Here is a 12,175-nt window from a genome sequence, read left to right on the forward strand (position 1 = left end):
TGGCACTCGTGCTTTCTCACACAGCAGCAGGCTGGATGACTTGACTTATGAGAAGAAGGAAGGATGGCAGTGAGCACCCCGACACACACACGTGGGGCCACACGTGTCCTTCCTGTACTTTTATGGTTATTTTGATTACAAAACAGGGAAAATGGAAATCCCCGTTTTATAAAGCATACGTACTTCCCCCCCCCCCCCCCCCAGTCTTTTAGGAATCAAAATGCAGTTCTGCTTCCTAGGAGAACTGAGCAACCAAACTCGGAAACGAGAGTGACCAACTTCCCGATGGAGACTCTCCCAGGGTGCTCTCCAGTGTTAGGGCGGGGCTGTCACATGCTGGAGAGCTAGCTGCCCCTCAAACCCCAGGCCTGTAGAGATCAGAACGGGTCTCCTTTCACTGTTCATCTCTGTGGTGGCTTAGAGGCTACCTGCCTCTGCTTTCTGTGAATAAGTTTTTCTGAGTTATGCAAAGATACATTCACTTATGGATTTAGTCTGTTGCCATTTTACTTATAATGTCTGAGTGCATATGAATAATGAGACTAGCCTATAATGTCTCTGAGTCTACTGTAGTTAAGTAATAATATGTTACCTTAAATAAGAATACATAAAGAACTGGGCACCAGTGGCCTGTGCCTGTAATCCTAGCTACTCAGGAACAGAGATCTAGAGGATTGTGGTTTGAGGTCTAGAGGATTGTGGTTTGAGGTCAGCCCAGGTAGAAAAATTCTCAAGTCTCTATCTCCCTAATAACCAGCAAAAGCTGGGCTGGAGGTATGGCTCAAGTGGTAGAGTATCAATTGAGCACGTGTGAGGCCCTGGATTCAAATCATGGGAATAAAACAACCACATTGCTTCCTGTAGGGAGTCACCCCTCTTGGCCTTCTGTGTGGGAATCAAGTGTGGCTCCTCCTTACAGGTGTGCCAATATAACCTAGGACCCTGCTTGTAAACAAGGCTATGCCATAAACTCGGGTCCAAGGTGATCTGCCACTCTGTCTAGCCTCTATCACCGATTTCTAATTCTCACAGACACTGGGAGACTGTGAGAAATGTCTAGTAGTTAATCTCTTTAGAAATATTCCACAGAAGATATAACAGCCTGTCAGGGATTCCTTTTGCTAACTCCAAAACCATGCTTGGCCAAGTATCTCCTCTGATACGTCTATTTACTGGTAAACGGAGATAACGCTTTCTGTCCATGGCGTGTGTGTGTGTGTGTGTGTGTGTGTGTGTGTGTGTGTGCGTGCGTGCGTGCGTGCGTGCGTGCGCGCGCGTGCGTCTTAGGAGGCTGGCCCTAGTGCAATTTGTTAATGGCCAGGTCAAAAGGTAGCACTGCATCTCCGTGGGCTGGAGCATAGCTATGGCTGTGGGGTGGGGATGCACAGAGGCAGTACAGGGCTGGAGGACCGTGTAGAAGCATCACTGCTAGCCTGGGGCAGGGGTGGGGGTGGGGTGGGGAAGAGGTGAGCAGAAGGCTGCAGAGTTGATACAGCAGTTGCCCAGAGCATCTCTGCAGGCTGGGGAGTGGAGCAGGAGGCAGGGGTGCACACAGACAGCAGCAGAGGCCTCAAATGAAGTACCAGAACACGGATGTGGGTTGGGATTAGGGAGTGGACAGAAAGCAGCAACTCCATGTGGTAGCTGAGACACTTAGTCCCGGGGCAAAGGGGGCCCATGAAATGGTTGGCTTTGCAGGACTCCACACAGACTCGGCAAGTTTCCACCCTCAAACTTTTCTCCCGTTTTCCTGAGCTAGAATCACACAGTCACTTAAAAGGACATGCAAACTGACATCTGGTCTGAAGCATCTGGAAACACTAAGCATCTGCTAACATGAGCCTACGAGTGCAGGAGGGAGGAGGTGGAGGCTGCGCTGCACCAGGGCGGCCTGCTGCCCCTGGCTCTGCAGAGCTCTGGGCGGTTGGCTGAGCTGAGCTGACACCCACACCTGAGTGCTGACCAGAACCAGCTGAGCGTCTGCTGCACACCAGGGGCCTGCGGGGCCCCTCCTCGGCCCCCGCTGGCCTACAGTACTGCTGTAAGGGGACACACAACTAAGGGCCGGGTCAGGGGCAAAGAGCTGTTACAGGCTCTTGGAAGCATTTCCTCGCTTTTGCTGAAGGTGGAAGAGGATGTTTGCCGTCCTGAGCCAAGCACCAAGCTTTACTCTAAGCTGTTGGAAAACCATTTGCTGCAAGCACTGCACGCCCCACAAAGGGACTCTGCTATTGCTTCCCCGCCGTAAATAATGCTGTCTTGATGGACACAGACAGAAGGCTTCACACCCGCACCCGCAGAGACCCAGCCAAGAGCTCCCGAGAACACGTTCTCCCACGCCCAGGCCAGGAGGGGGCCGTGAGCCACGCCAGGCCCCGGCCTGCTGGCGAGCTGGCTGCAGAGTGGGAGCCACAGTCCCCATTCACTCACAAGCGCGAGCACCGGCAGCTGCGTCAAACCGGACTTGGGCTATCTCTGCATCAAAACCACTGGAAATGCCGAGGGAAGCTGCTGGTGCTTTTGACCCACAGTGCCCCAAGAAAACAATGAAACCTTCTCTACTTAAAGAATGTGGCATCAAAACAAAAAAGCCTGTCTTCTCATGAATATTCGATGGCAGAGTTTAAAATTGCTTTCTAGGTTGGGCCTTGAGAAACACATGAATACAATCAGCTTCTGACGTCAGCGAGGACACAAAGACTGCATTGAGAAGCACAGTCCTCTGGGAGCAGCCCTCAGTCAAACAGGAAAGGCTGCCCGTCGCTCCCAATCCCTTCTTTTGAAACACAGATCATTAAAAAGGACACCGATTTTCCATTACACGAATCAGCTCCTCTTCCTGACACACTCTCCTGTCATCATATAGACGTGGGATAACAAGCAGCACTGTTCTAGAAAACATGGCCACAGCTGAGAATCTCTTTAGTAAAGAATGACTCATTCAACTCCAGGGAAAAATAATAGATATTTCAACCATGCAACCATGACTTCCTCCTGTTGGCACTGGCCTGTGTGAGGGCAGAGGAAGAGTCGGGGCAGGAGAAGGAGGGAGAGTCTAGCCAGGCAGAATGTGGTCTTCATCTTTCCATCACCATCCTGAAGGACACATTCCTTACCTAAAGGAACAGCAGCGACATGAACGCAGGGGTGCGCTGCCTCTGGTCCTGGGTCCCTGCCAGGCTCACGCGCCTCTGCCCAGGGGCGTGAACAACTCGGTCAAGGCAGGGTGGGTACAAAGCAGCAGACTCACTTGGGTATTCCTCCTCAGGGGAAGACAGCAGCAGAAGGGTCGGTTCTGGATGCAACTGCCCGGGAGGCCAATCTGCTCCAAGTGTCCTTGTCTGCACAGCTGCCATATTGGATCTGCTTTCCCTTTTCTCTTGGGGACCAGATTAGCAATTCCTGGTCCTCTGTTTCAGGTTTGCACCTTCACTCTGCAGGAAGTCAGGTCCGCTAGTGGCTTGCAAAAGGAGGTGCCAATCAACTATGCGTGTCTAGCAAAGCCTGAACTCCCCTCTAGCTGGGCACAAAGCTCCAGCCGAGGCACTGCTCTTTGCTTGTGAGATTCTCAGTGACAATGTGAGGCCATCTCTGCATCCTGTATTGTGATTTACTTTCCTCAACATGTCTACACATCATGAGATGGTCTACATGTCTGTATTCTGAAGTTTCAGTCATGCATCTGGGAAGAACTCCACTAGTCCTTTAGTATGGAGGTTTCTGTGCTCTGTCTGCCCTTGTTTGAGCAATAGTCTCCTGGCTCATGCCTGTAATCCTAGCAACTCAGGAGGCTAAGACCTGAGGATCACAGTTCCAATCCAGCCCAGCAGTAAAGCCCATGAGACTCTTATCTTCAATTAACTACCAGAAAACCAGAAATGGCCCTGTAGCTCAAATGGTAGAGCACTAGCCTTGACCAAACAAGCTCAGGAACAATGCTCAAGCCCCGAGTTTAAGCTCTTTAACCAATAATAATAAACTTGTTCACAATTCATACCTTGTTTTTCTCTCTTCTGGAATGTCTAATATTTGGAATTGTAGAGCTTTTAGAACAATCTCTAGCTTTTGATTCCGTTCTTTCCTATCTACCCTTCTTTTGTCTTCAACTCAACTTTATGTGACACTTCCTCAAGTGTATTTTCTCACTTTTCAAAGTCCGCTGCCCCTCTGCTCTGCGGCATGCATGCCTCTGGACTGAGAGGGCAGGCCCGAGTGACAGGGCAGAGGGTGTCCTCCGGCTCAGAGGCTCCTGACCGTGCTTCGCCCGGAACCGCAAGGCGGGATAGGTAAGAATGCTCAGGAGTCACCGTCCACATCAATCGCGAAAAACTCTAAAACGTGAGAGAACCTACTTGAAGCTCTCATACTGACTCCCGCACACCTCCTCCGGCCTCGCGCGAGGCTCCTCTGTGCCATCACTCCCTCTGGCCCTGCTTGCTGGGCTGTGCATTCTACATGAGACAGCGCCGGGCCCCACCTGCAGCTAGGACTTGGTTTTGTTTGTGGCCAGAGGCCGTGCTCCCTCATAATTACTGCTGTGGGAAGGCCTGCAGCTCGAGGCTCTCAGCAAAGAATTATTTTTCCTGAAAAGCTCTGGGCCCAGGAAGTGGCTCAGGACCACGCTGCTCCAGGTTAGGATGTGGCCCCAAGGCAGAGCCAGCCCCACCATCTGCCATCACCAGGAAAAATGGCAACAGAAAAGTGCTGCCAAAGCCCGCCCGCAGAGCCCAGAGACAACTGGGAATCCCTGAAATACTATTTTCACTACTAAAAATAAAAGGCTACAATTAACGCCAGGTGTGTATTTCACTCCCGTCTCATCTTTTACCTAAGTCAGCTTTCATCTCGCTCTGCCCCACTTTCCCAAGCCGTAACTTCCCTACACTGTCCTCTAGGCAGAGAAGAGCCACCTCAGGCCACATACGAATGGGAGACGGCACCACGCTGGCCTTGAGTGCCCTGATTCTGGGCCTGGAAATCCCCAAGTCCCACCCCTTGTCCACAACCCCCCACTGGGCTGCAAAGCAGGCTGCTGCTGCAGCTGTGGAGGGGAACGCTGTAGTCCCCAGCCCAGACAGGCCTCAAGCTCAAGAGAGCACTGTTCCAGGCACTGATTCCTGTCATCTCACTGAGCCTCATTAGGTGTGAGGTCAGAGATCTGAACTTGTAAACGCGGCGAATCCACTGCACCTGTGTCAGTAGGGTAGGGACAGGAAGCCTCCTTGCTACTGCGCAGCTTGGGTCATGTGGGAGTGTGGGTGGGGCTTGGATCTCTGTGGGATGCAGGAGAGGTAGGTGTGGGGTCCCTCCGTTGCATACACCTATCTGATGCATTTCTGACCCTTTTCACCTAGAAAGTGAGCCCAGAAATACTTCAGGCCGAGAGGAAGCCCACTGGCCAAGAGACTGCCTCTGGTGACAAAGTCACTAAAGGCAATGCTTACTGGCAAGCCAGAACACATGCAGTAACTTGAGAAAACTGTCTGCCAGCATTACTGTCAAGATCAGTGCGGATCTGCAGATACAAGCTGGACTGAGTACTACAGGCATTTAAGACTGACCAGCACCTTTGGTGATAGAAAGGAGATATGGGGAAGAAGACAGGGGGCATCTAATCACAGCCCTGCAGGACACAGGGGTGCCTTCACCCAGGTGGCAGAGGTGAACTAGAGGACGTTGAGATGGGGTGGTGGCGGCGGCAGTGGTGGGTGCACATGGCGGAGGCTCAAGGCAAGGGGTGAGGAAGAGCACTGCCGCGGGAACGTGGCTTGGAGGTCGGGGCCCGATGGGATTCAGATGCTTTCCATCTACAGGGGAGTCAAACTAAACCACTGCTTCACTGCTGCTTGCTAAAACCTAGACGACTTCTGGGGCGGGCGGTGGAGGAATCAGAGAAAAAAATTTAACACACACACACACACACACACACACACACCCTGGGCTTCTAAACTCAATTACATAGCAGCTAGAGCTACAAAAAATTTTCATTTTCAGGCAGGATGTAAGGCCCAGAGGTAAAGTGCTAACCTAGCATTTGTAAGGCCCTGCACCACAAAAAATAAAATTAAGTAGACAAGGACTCCTCCCACTCTGTGTGAGCAGATCTTGCAGGGGAGCTTAACACTTTCCCACAGTCCAAACCTTCAAGGACTTACACAACTGACTTACATCTTTTCTGGAGAATAAAAGCCAAAAACTAGACAGGCCCAGGGAAATGGCCGCTGGGGTGGAGTGCTTGTACAGTAAGCATGCATTCAAGCCCAATGCAGCGAAACACAAAACAACAAAAGACAGTGGGGACATCTCACTGACAGGTGTGCACACGGTGGCCTGGACTTGGCTAGGGCAGAAGGCCACCTCTCCTAGTACTGGCATTCAGTAAGGCCATGCTGTGCAAGCAGGCCATTTGTACAGATCTTCCTGCAGTATGAAAAATGCTCTGTGAAATATTCAGAGTTCTAAAGGTGACCAGAGAGCGCTGAAGACAGTGGGCTATTGATTCATGAAGATCAGTAGCCTGCCCATTTCTATCTCGGCCTTCACTCTGAAGCCCCGTGACAAGCACTTTAAAAAGAAATGAATCGGGATCTTTTCAACTTCTGAGAGAATTAGGAATCAAAATAATGCCTAACTTAAACTGAAATGTGAAGTTTAAAGGGCCTCGGTGCCCTGTAGCCTCTTGGCTGGTATGGGGGTGAGAAGTTCACTTTTTCGGCATTTAGAGAATTGTGCTTTGTAAATAACTAAAGCCAGGGTACTGATCCTGCTGTCTTCTGGGTTAGGGAAAATGGGACAAGGAGCAGGCTGGACTCAACTCTCAACAGGCCGAGACTGTTTACGGAGGCATAGCAGCAGGGGCCTCGCCTTCCATGGAGTTGGAGGTTGTGCAGGGTGGTAGGGTTGGAGCAAGGAGGCAGAGGTTATCAAAAGAGCCATTTGGTCTGGGCAGGTGGGGGCTTTCAGATGGGCCCACAAGGGAATGTCTGCGACCAGGCTTAGGTGGAATGCCCTGTCCAGCCGTCTGTATGCACCTGGGAAAACAGGGTGGGGGTCAGTCCTTCATTCTGCCCAAACCCCATTCAGAGCAGTTAATTACAACACCCCTCTCTCTGACAACACAGATCACACAGATAAAATGCTGGAAGCAAGCCTGCCAGGCAGGGGCCCAGAGCATGCTGGTTGGATGCCAGGGAGCCCCAAGGCCTTCAAGGCTAAGGAGGGCTCTAAATCCCCACATTCTTCCCAGCCTTCTATGTGGCCGCTGCCCTGTCCGGCCCCTCAGTACTACAAGGCTTGGCATCTGCACTGAACTGAAACAGAGGAAATAAGAGACTCAAATTTGAAATGCAGAACCACTCCAAATAAGGGTGACCCCTGTGCTTCCGCAGCCCCTTGTCCTCCCTCTCCACCTGCCGCAGCAACACAGGCAGATGGCAAGGAGGCTCGGGTCACTGTCGCTCTCCATGGTCCCCAGTTATGAAGGAGGCAGGACAGGAGCAGGCAGGGATAGGTCGTGCCGTGGCCTCCAGGCCTCTAACCGTGTAGCCAGGGCTACAGACCAACAAGAGACCGGAGGAGCAACAGCAGCAGAGGTAGAACCAATAGGGCTGAAGCCGAGAGGAGCACACTGTGTCCAAATCAACAGGTGACCACTACTGCCCGGCAGACGTCTGAGAGTGTAGCTCAGGCAGGGACCAGGGACTCCCCATCCTGTGCTCTCTGACCACTGCTCTTACTGTGGAGCTACTCTGGAGGACTGGTCTCACCAAACGATAGCTGTGGGCCCTAAAGCTCACACCTTCAAAGCGAATACTCTGCTTTCCACTTCTGTCCCCACGGCTCTGCCTCCACCTCTGATCCTCGTCTGTATCACCTTCCGATAGCCCAGTACCCACCCCGAGGACCGGGACCAACTCCCCATCTGAGGAGCCCCAACCTAAGCCCACCTGCAAAGCCCCTCCCGCCACATTCGGTGGCAGGTTCTGAGGGTCGGACTCAATGTTCCAGGACAGAAGCAGGTACCACCGAAGGGGCCGTAGCAGTAGTTTGGATCAGCCTGTCAATGATGGAGCCGGTGACAAAGTGGCAGGCTCTGTGCATGTTCTGATGACTTTATTCAGGAATATTTTGCCCTTCACCCCTTTAATGGGAACTCAAGGATTTCTTAGCAAATCTGCCATGGGGTACAGCCGTAAGTCCATTCAAGATTATTCCATCGCCTAGGTCTTCCTCCATGGCACACTGAAAATCAGGGTAATGAAAGCACGGCTCTCATGCTACATGTGGGGCAGGAAGGGGGAGTCGGGAGTCCTGGGAGGACAAGGTCTGGGGGTGAGCAGGAAACCGGTATCAGGATGTCAAATCTGGGCTTCCCCCTAAGCACCTAGAGCGGGTGCCAGCTCTAAGCCTAGCTCTGAGCTAAAATAGACGGGATAACACCAGTGAAATTCCCCACTTCCAGGAGGAGAGAGCAGAAAGAGAAGATGGCCAAAGACGAGCCCTGGGGCAACCAAAGCTAAAAGGCCAAAGCGCCTAAGCAAGTGCAGCCCGTAGAGGGGGCCGGGAACATGGAATTGGGGCCGCATGCTGGTCCTGAGAAAGCTGGTGAGAGGCACAAATCTTCGTAAAAGGCAGTGTGGGAAAAGACTCATGAAGTCTGTTTATACCTTTGGATCAACTCATAGAAGTTAGCGTGTACCCAACTTTATTTTGAAAATATGGGGGCTTTTTTGTTTGTTTTTTGCCAGTCCTGAGGCTTGAACTCAGGGCCTAGGCACTGTCCCTAAGCTTCTTTTGCTTAAGGCTAGCACTCTACCACTTGAGCCACATTGTCACTTCCAACTTTTTGTTATGTGGTACTGAGGAAACAAAACCAGGGCTTCATGCATGCTAGGCAAGCACTCTATCACTAAGCCACATTCCCAGCCTATAAATTAATATGTATTTCTAACACATTAAACCCTAATTTGTTGTAAAAGTCAAATAGATACTCTAATATATATATATATATATATATATATATATAAAATACATATATTATGTACATATACTTAAATTTATATATTATGTAGCTTATAAATTTAAATTAGGACCATATTATGCAAAGTTTCTCTCAGTAGGAATCACTGTGAACATTTCCTTCATCACTGAATATAGAAACACATGTCAATAGTCGTGTGTGTGTGTGTGTGTGTGTGTATGCACGCACGCACACGCGCACATACACACACACACACACACAAACACACACAGAGTAATACTTAGACCAAAATATCATTCAGGAACACAAGTGAAATGTTCTCACTCATCTTCCTAGAGAAAATGTAAATAAAAGCAAAGTGCTGGGGTAAAGCTCAGTGTTACACCACTTGACAACCCTGGGTTCTAATCCCAGCACCACCAAAACTAAAATTAAATCTGAAAAATAAGTTCAAATAAGGAAAAAAATGTCCAGAAAGCAGTGACTCTCAAGCTGTCTCAGTCTTGTGCTTCGCAAGTGGCAAGGATGTCTCATAAGCCGTGGATGCTGTAGACTATGCTGGGGATGCTGATGGGCCTGAGTTCTGTCCTCCACCTCTACCTAAGTTCATTCGCTTGTCCATTTGGTCATCCGTTCCTTCCTTCCTTCTTTCCTTCCTTATCCTCCCTCCCTCCCTTCCTTTTTTTCTGTCTGTGTACCTATGTTCTTGACATCTACCTGTCAAACCTTCAAAAGGGGTGAAGACATAGTTTCATCTGGTGGCGCTTTTCATCTAGTAGCTGCCTACCTACACCTATCTATCTTTACACACACTAGGGCCTGACCTCAAGGCGGGTGCTGCCTCGTAGCTTTTTTGCTCAGAGTCTGGAACTCTATGCCTTGAGCCACAGCTCTGCTTCTAGCTTTTTTTTTTTTTTTCTTTTGTGGCCGAAGGCCAGAACTTGAACGAGAGTTGCTGATACTTTTGCTCACCGGCTAGCTAGCTCTCTATCAACTCTAACTTCTAGTTCACTTGGTTTTTTTGATTTTCTGTTTCTTGTTGTTTTGAGAGTCTCATCGACATTCCCTTCTGAACTGGCTTTGAACCATGATCCCCAGCTCTCAGCCCCCTGAGCAGCTAGGATTACAGGCGTGAAAAAATAGCATCTAGCTTCACCTAGTTTTTAAAATCTACTCTGTGACATTTTATTTGTGGTACCAACAATGGAGCAGTTTCTCTTTTGACCCAAATGCCCACTGGAAACACAATCATAATAAGCCCCACCAGAACCTCCAAAGAGTAGGCTGGTCCCTAAGAAGAGACTGGGAGGGCTAGGTGTCCCCACACGCCCCTCGTCCAGGTGTGAGTCCTGGAGAAAGGCCACGCTCATCTCCCTGGCCCTACACAGTAGCTTCTAAATCCGCAGACTCATCTGTGTCACTCCAGTGTTTGACAGTTTGTAGAAGGCACAAGTCCTTGTTTGGCTGAGAAGAAATGAGTAGCAAACAGTGGGTTTAAAGACGACTCCCACAGCACGCCGCCTTGCCTGCTCCGGCACACACACAACTGCCCAGAGCAGGGGCAGCTCATGGGAGCACTCCTACAGAGAAGAGCTGCACCCACCCCCAGCACACAGCGGCACCCGCGCACAAGGAGCCCAGGCTGTGGTCCCGGGGGGCTGTGCAGGCAGTGGGAGGACACTCCTTGCCTCAGTGGCTCGGAAGGGCACGCTGGCATGCAGCCTGGCACCGCAGACAGAAGGGCCCAAGGCACTGGAGCGCTGCTCCGCCCTGGCTCTCAGGAGTGAGAAGGCCTCCAGCCCTTGGGGATGACCAGCAACAGGACTCGGACCTGACCTTGCAAAAGCTGAAGGCTAACTTAGCATTCCTTACATTTCAAAAGGGAATCTGGGTGAAGAAATTGAATGTATTCTTTTCATACCATTCTCTGTAAAAATCAATAACTGTGTTAAGGTTAATAAATCAATAAATGGCAGTTTAAGTACATTATTTATGTGTTAGGAAGAGAATTGCCAGAATTAAAAGTGAAACTGCAACCAACAAGACCCCTAAGTGCCAAAGAGAAGAGACAGGTGTGCTAACTGCCTCCGCTTCACAGAAGCCTCAAAGGCACCACCGCAAGAAACAGCTGAGTGGAGGGGAGTGAGCACCTCTGTCATCAGCTCTCGGCAGCCGGCAGGGTCTTCCAGCTCACCAGAAGAAAGCCAAACTACACACATGGATGCAGAGACAGAGAGGAAGCCAAACAGCACTAAACACGGAAAAAGAATGTAAAAGCAAATGGAAATGTTAGAACTAAGTAGTACCACCAAATATAAGTGGGACATAGTCACATAAAGATGGTCAGACTGGGCAAAAAATAAAATAGTACAATGTATTTTGTCTCCAGTGAAAAGCATGCAGAGCTCCAGAACTCAGAGTGGAGAAGAGATAAGCAGACACAAAAATAAATATAAGGTCAGATTAGCAACCTCACAAAGATGAAATTCAAAGCAAACATAAAGGAGACACAGGGCCACTTAATAAATACGAAGTTTTCCATTTACAAGGAGGATATAATCGGCATAAATGTATGCCTAGGGTTAAACAAGGATACAAAGAACATAGACAAAAAAGAGGAATAGTTTGAGCAGATTGGAACCCTGGTAGTCCAGACAGAACAATGAACAAATAGACAAAATACAGCCGTGCAGAGAAGGATCTAAACGATACAGCTAACACCGCAGCTTACAGACATGCTTTAAACTACAAGAAAATTAGTCAAGCCTTTCATGCAAGCCTTCATTGAATACTGACAAAAACTAAGTCCACATTAAGAGTGTAGAAATTCCAAACACATCACTCGCTCCGGATTCCCTTGAAAGCGGCAGTGCAGAGAGGTGGCGATCCTGTGGGTGCAAGGAAGTGGTCTCAGGGTGTCTTTGGGACCTGGGGGCTCACTCCTCACGCATGACTCAGAGCTGCTCTGCTGAGTCTAGACTGGCTGCCTGGAGAGAAGGGGGCATAAAGCAAGGCCACTGCCCATGCGCAGTCTCTCAATAAACTCCCACATGCTCTAGACAAAGCTAGTCAGCAGGAGGCCTGGCCACATGCTGGCATTGTGCTCTTGGAATTCCTAGGCTCTGGACCCAGGAGCCAAAGGAAACTTTCCCCTTTATAAGTTACCCAGCCCTCAGCATTCTGTTACACCTACAG

General features: G+C 50.0%; 1 protein-coding gene across 5 annotated transcripts in view; it reads right to left on the reverse strand.

The window, feature by feature from the left end:
- Window positions 1–12,175, reverse strand: part of Hdac4 (histone deacetylase 4) — a 245,499-nt gene that overhangs the window by 124,826 nt on the left and 108,498 nt on the right. The gene's annotated exons all lie outside the window — the stretch shown is intronic.

This window comes from Dipodomys spectabilis, unplaced genomic scaffold (assembly GCF_019054845.1).
Source record: "Dipodomys spectabilis isolate Male_0828 unplaced genomic scaffold, ASM1905484v1 ptg000124l, whole genome shotgun sequence".
NCBI lineage: Eukaryota > Metazoa > Chordata > Mammalia > Rodentia > Heteromyidae > Dipodomys > Dipodomys spectabilis.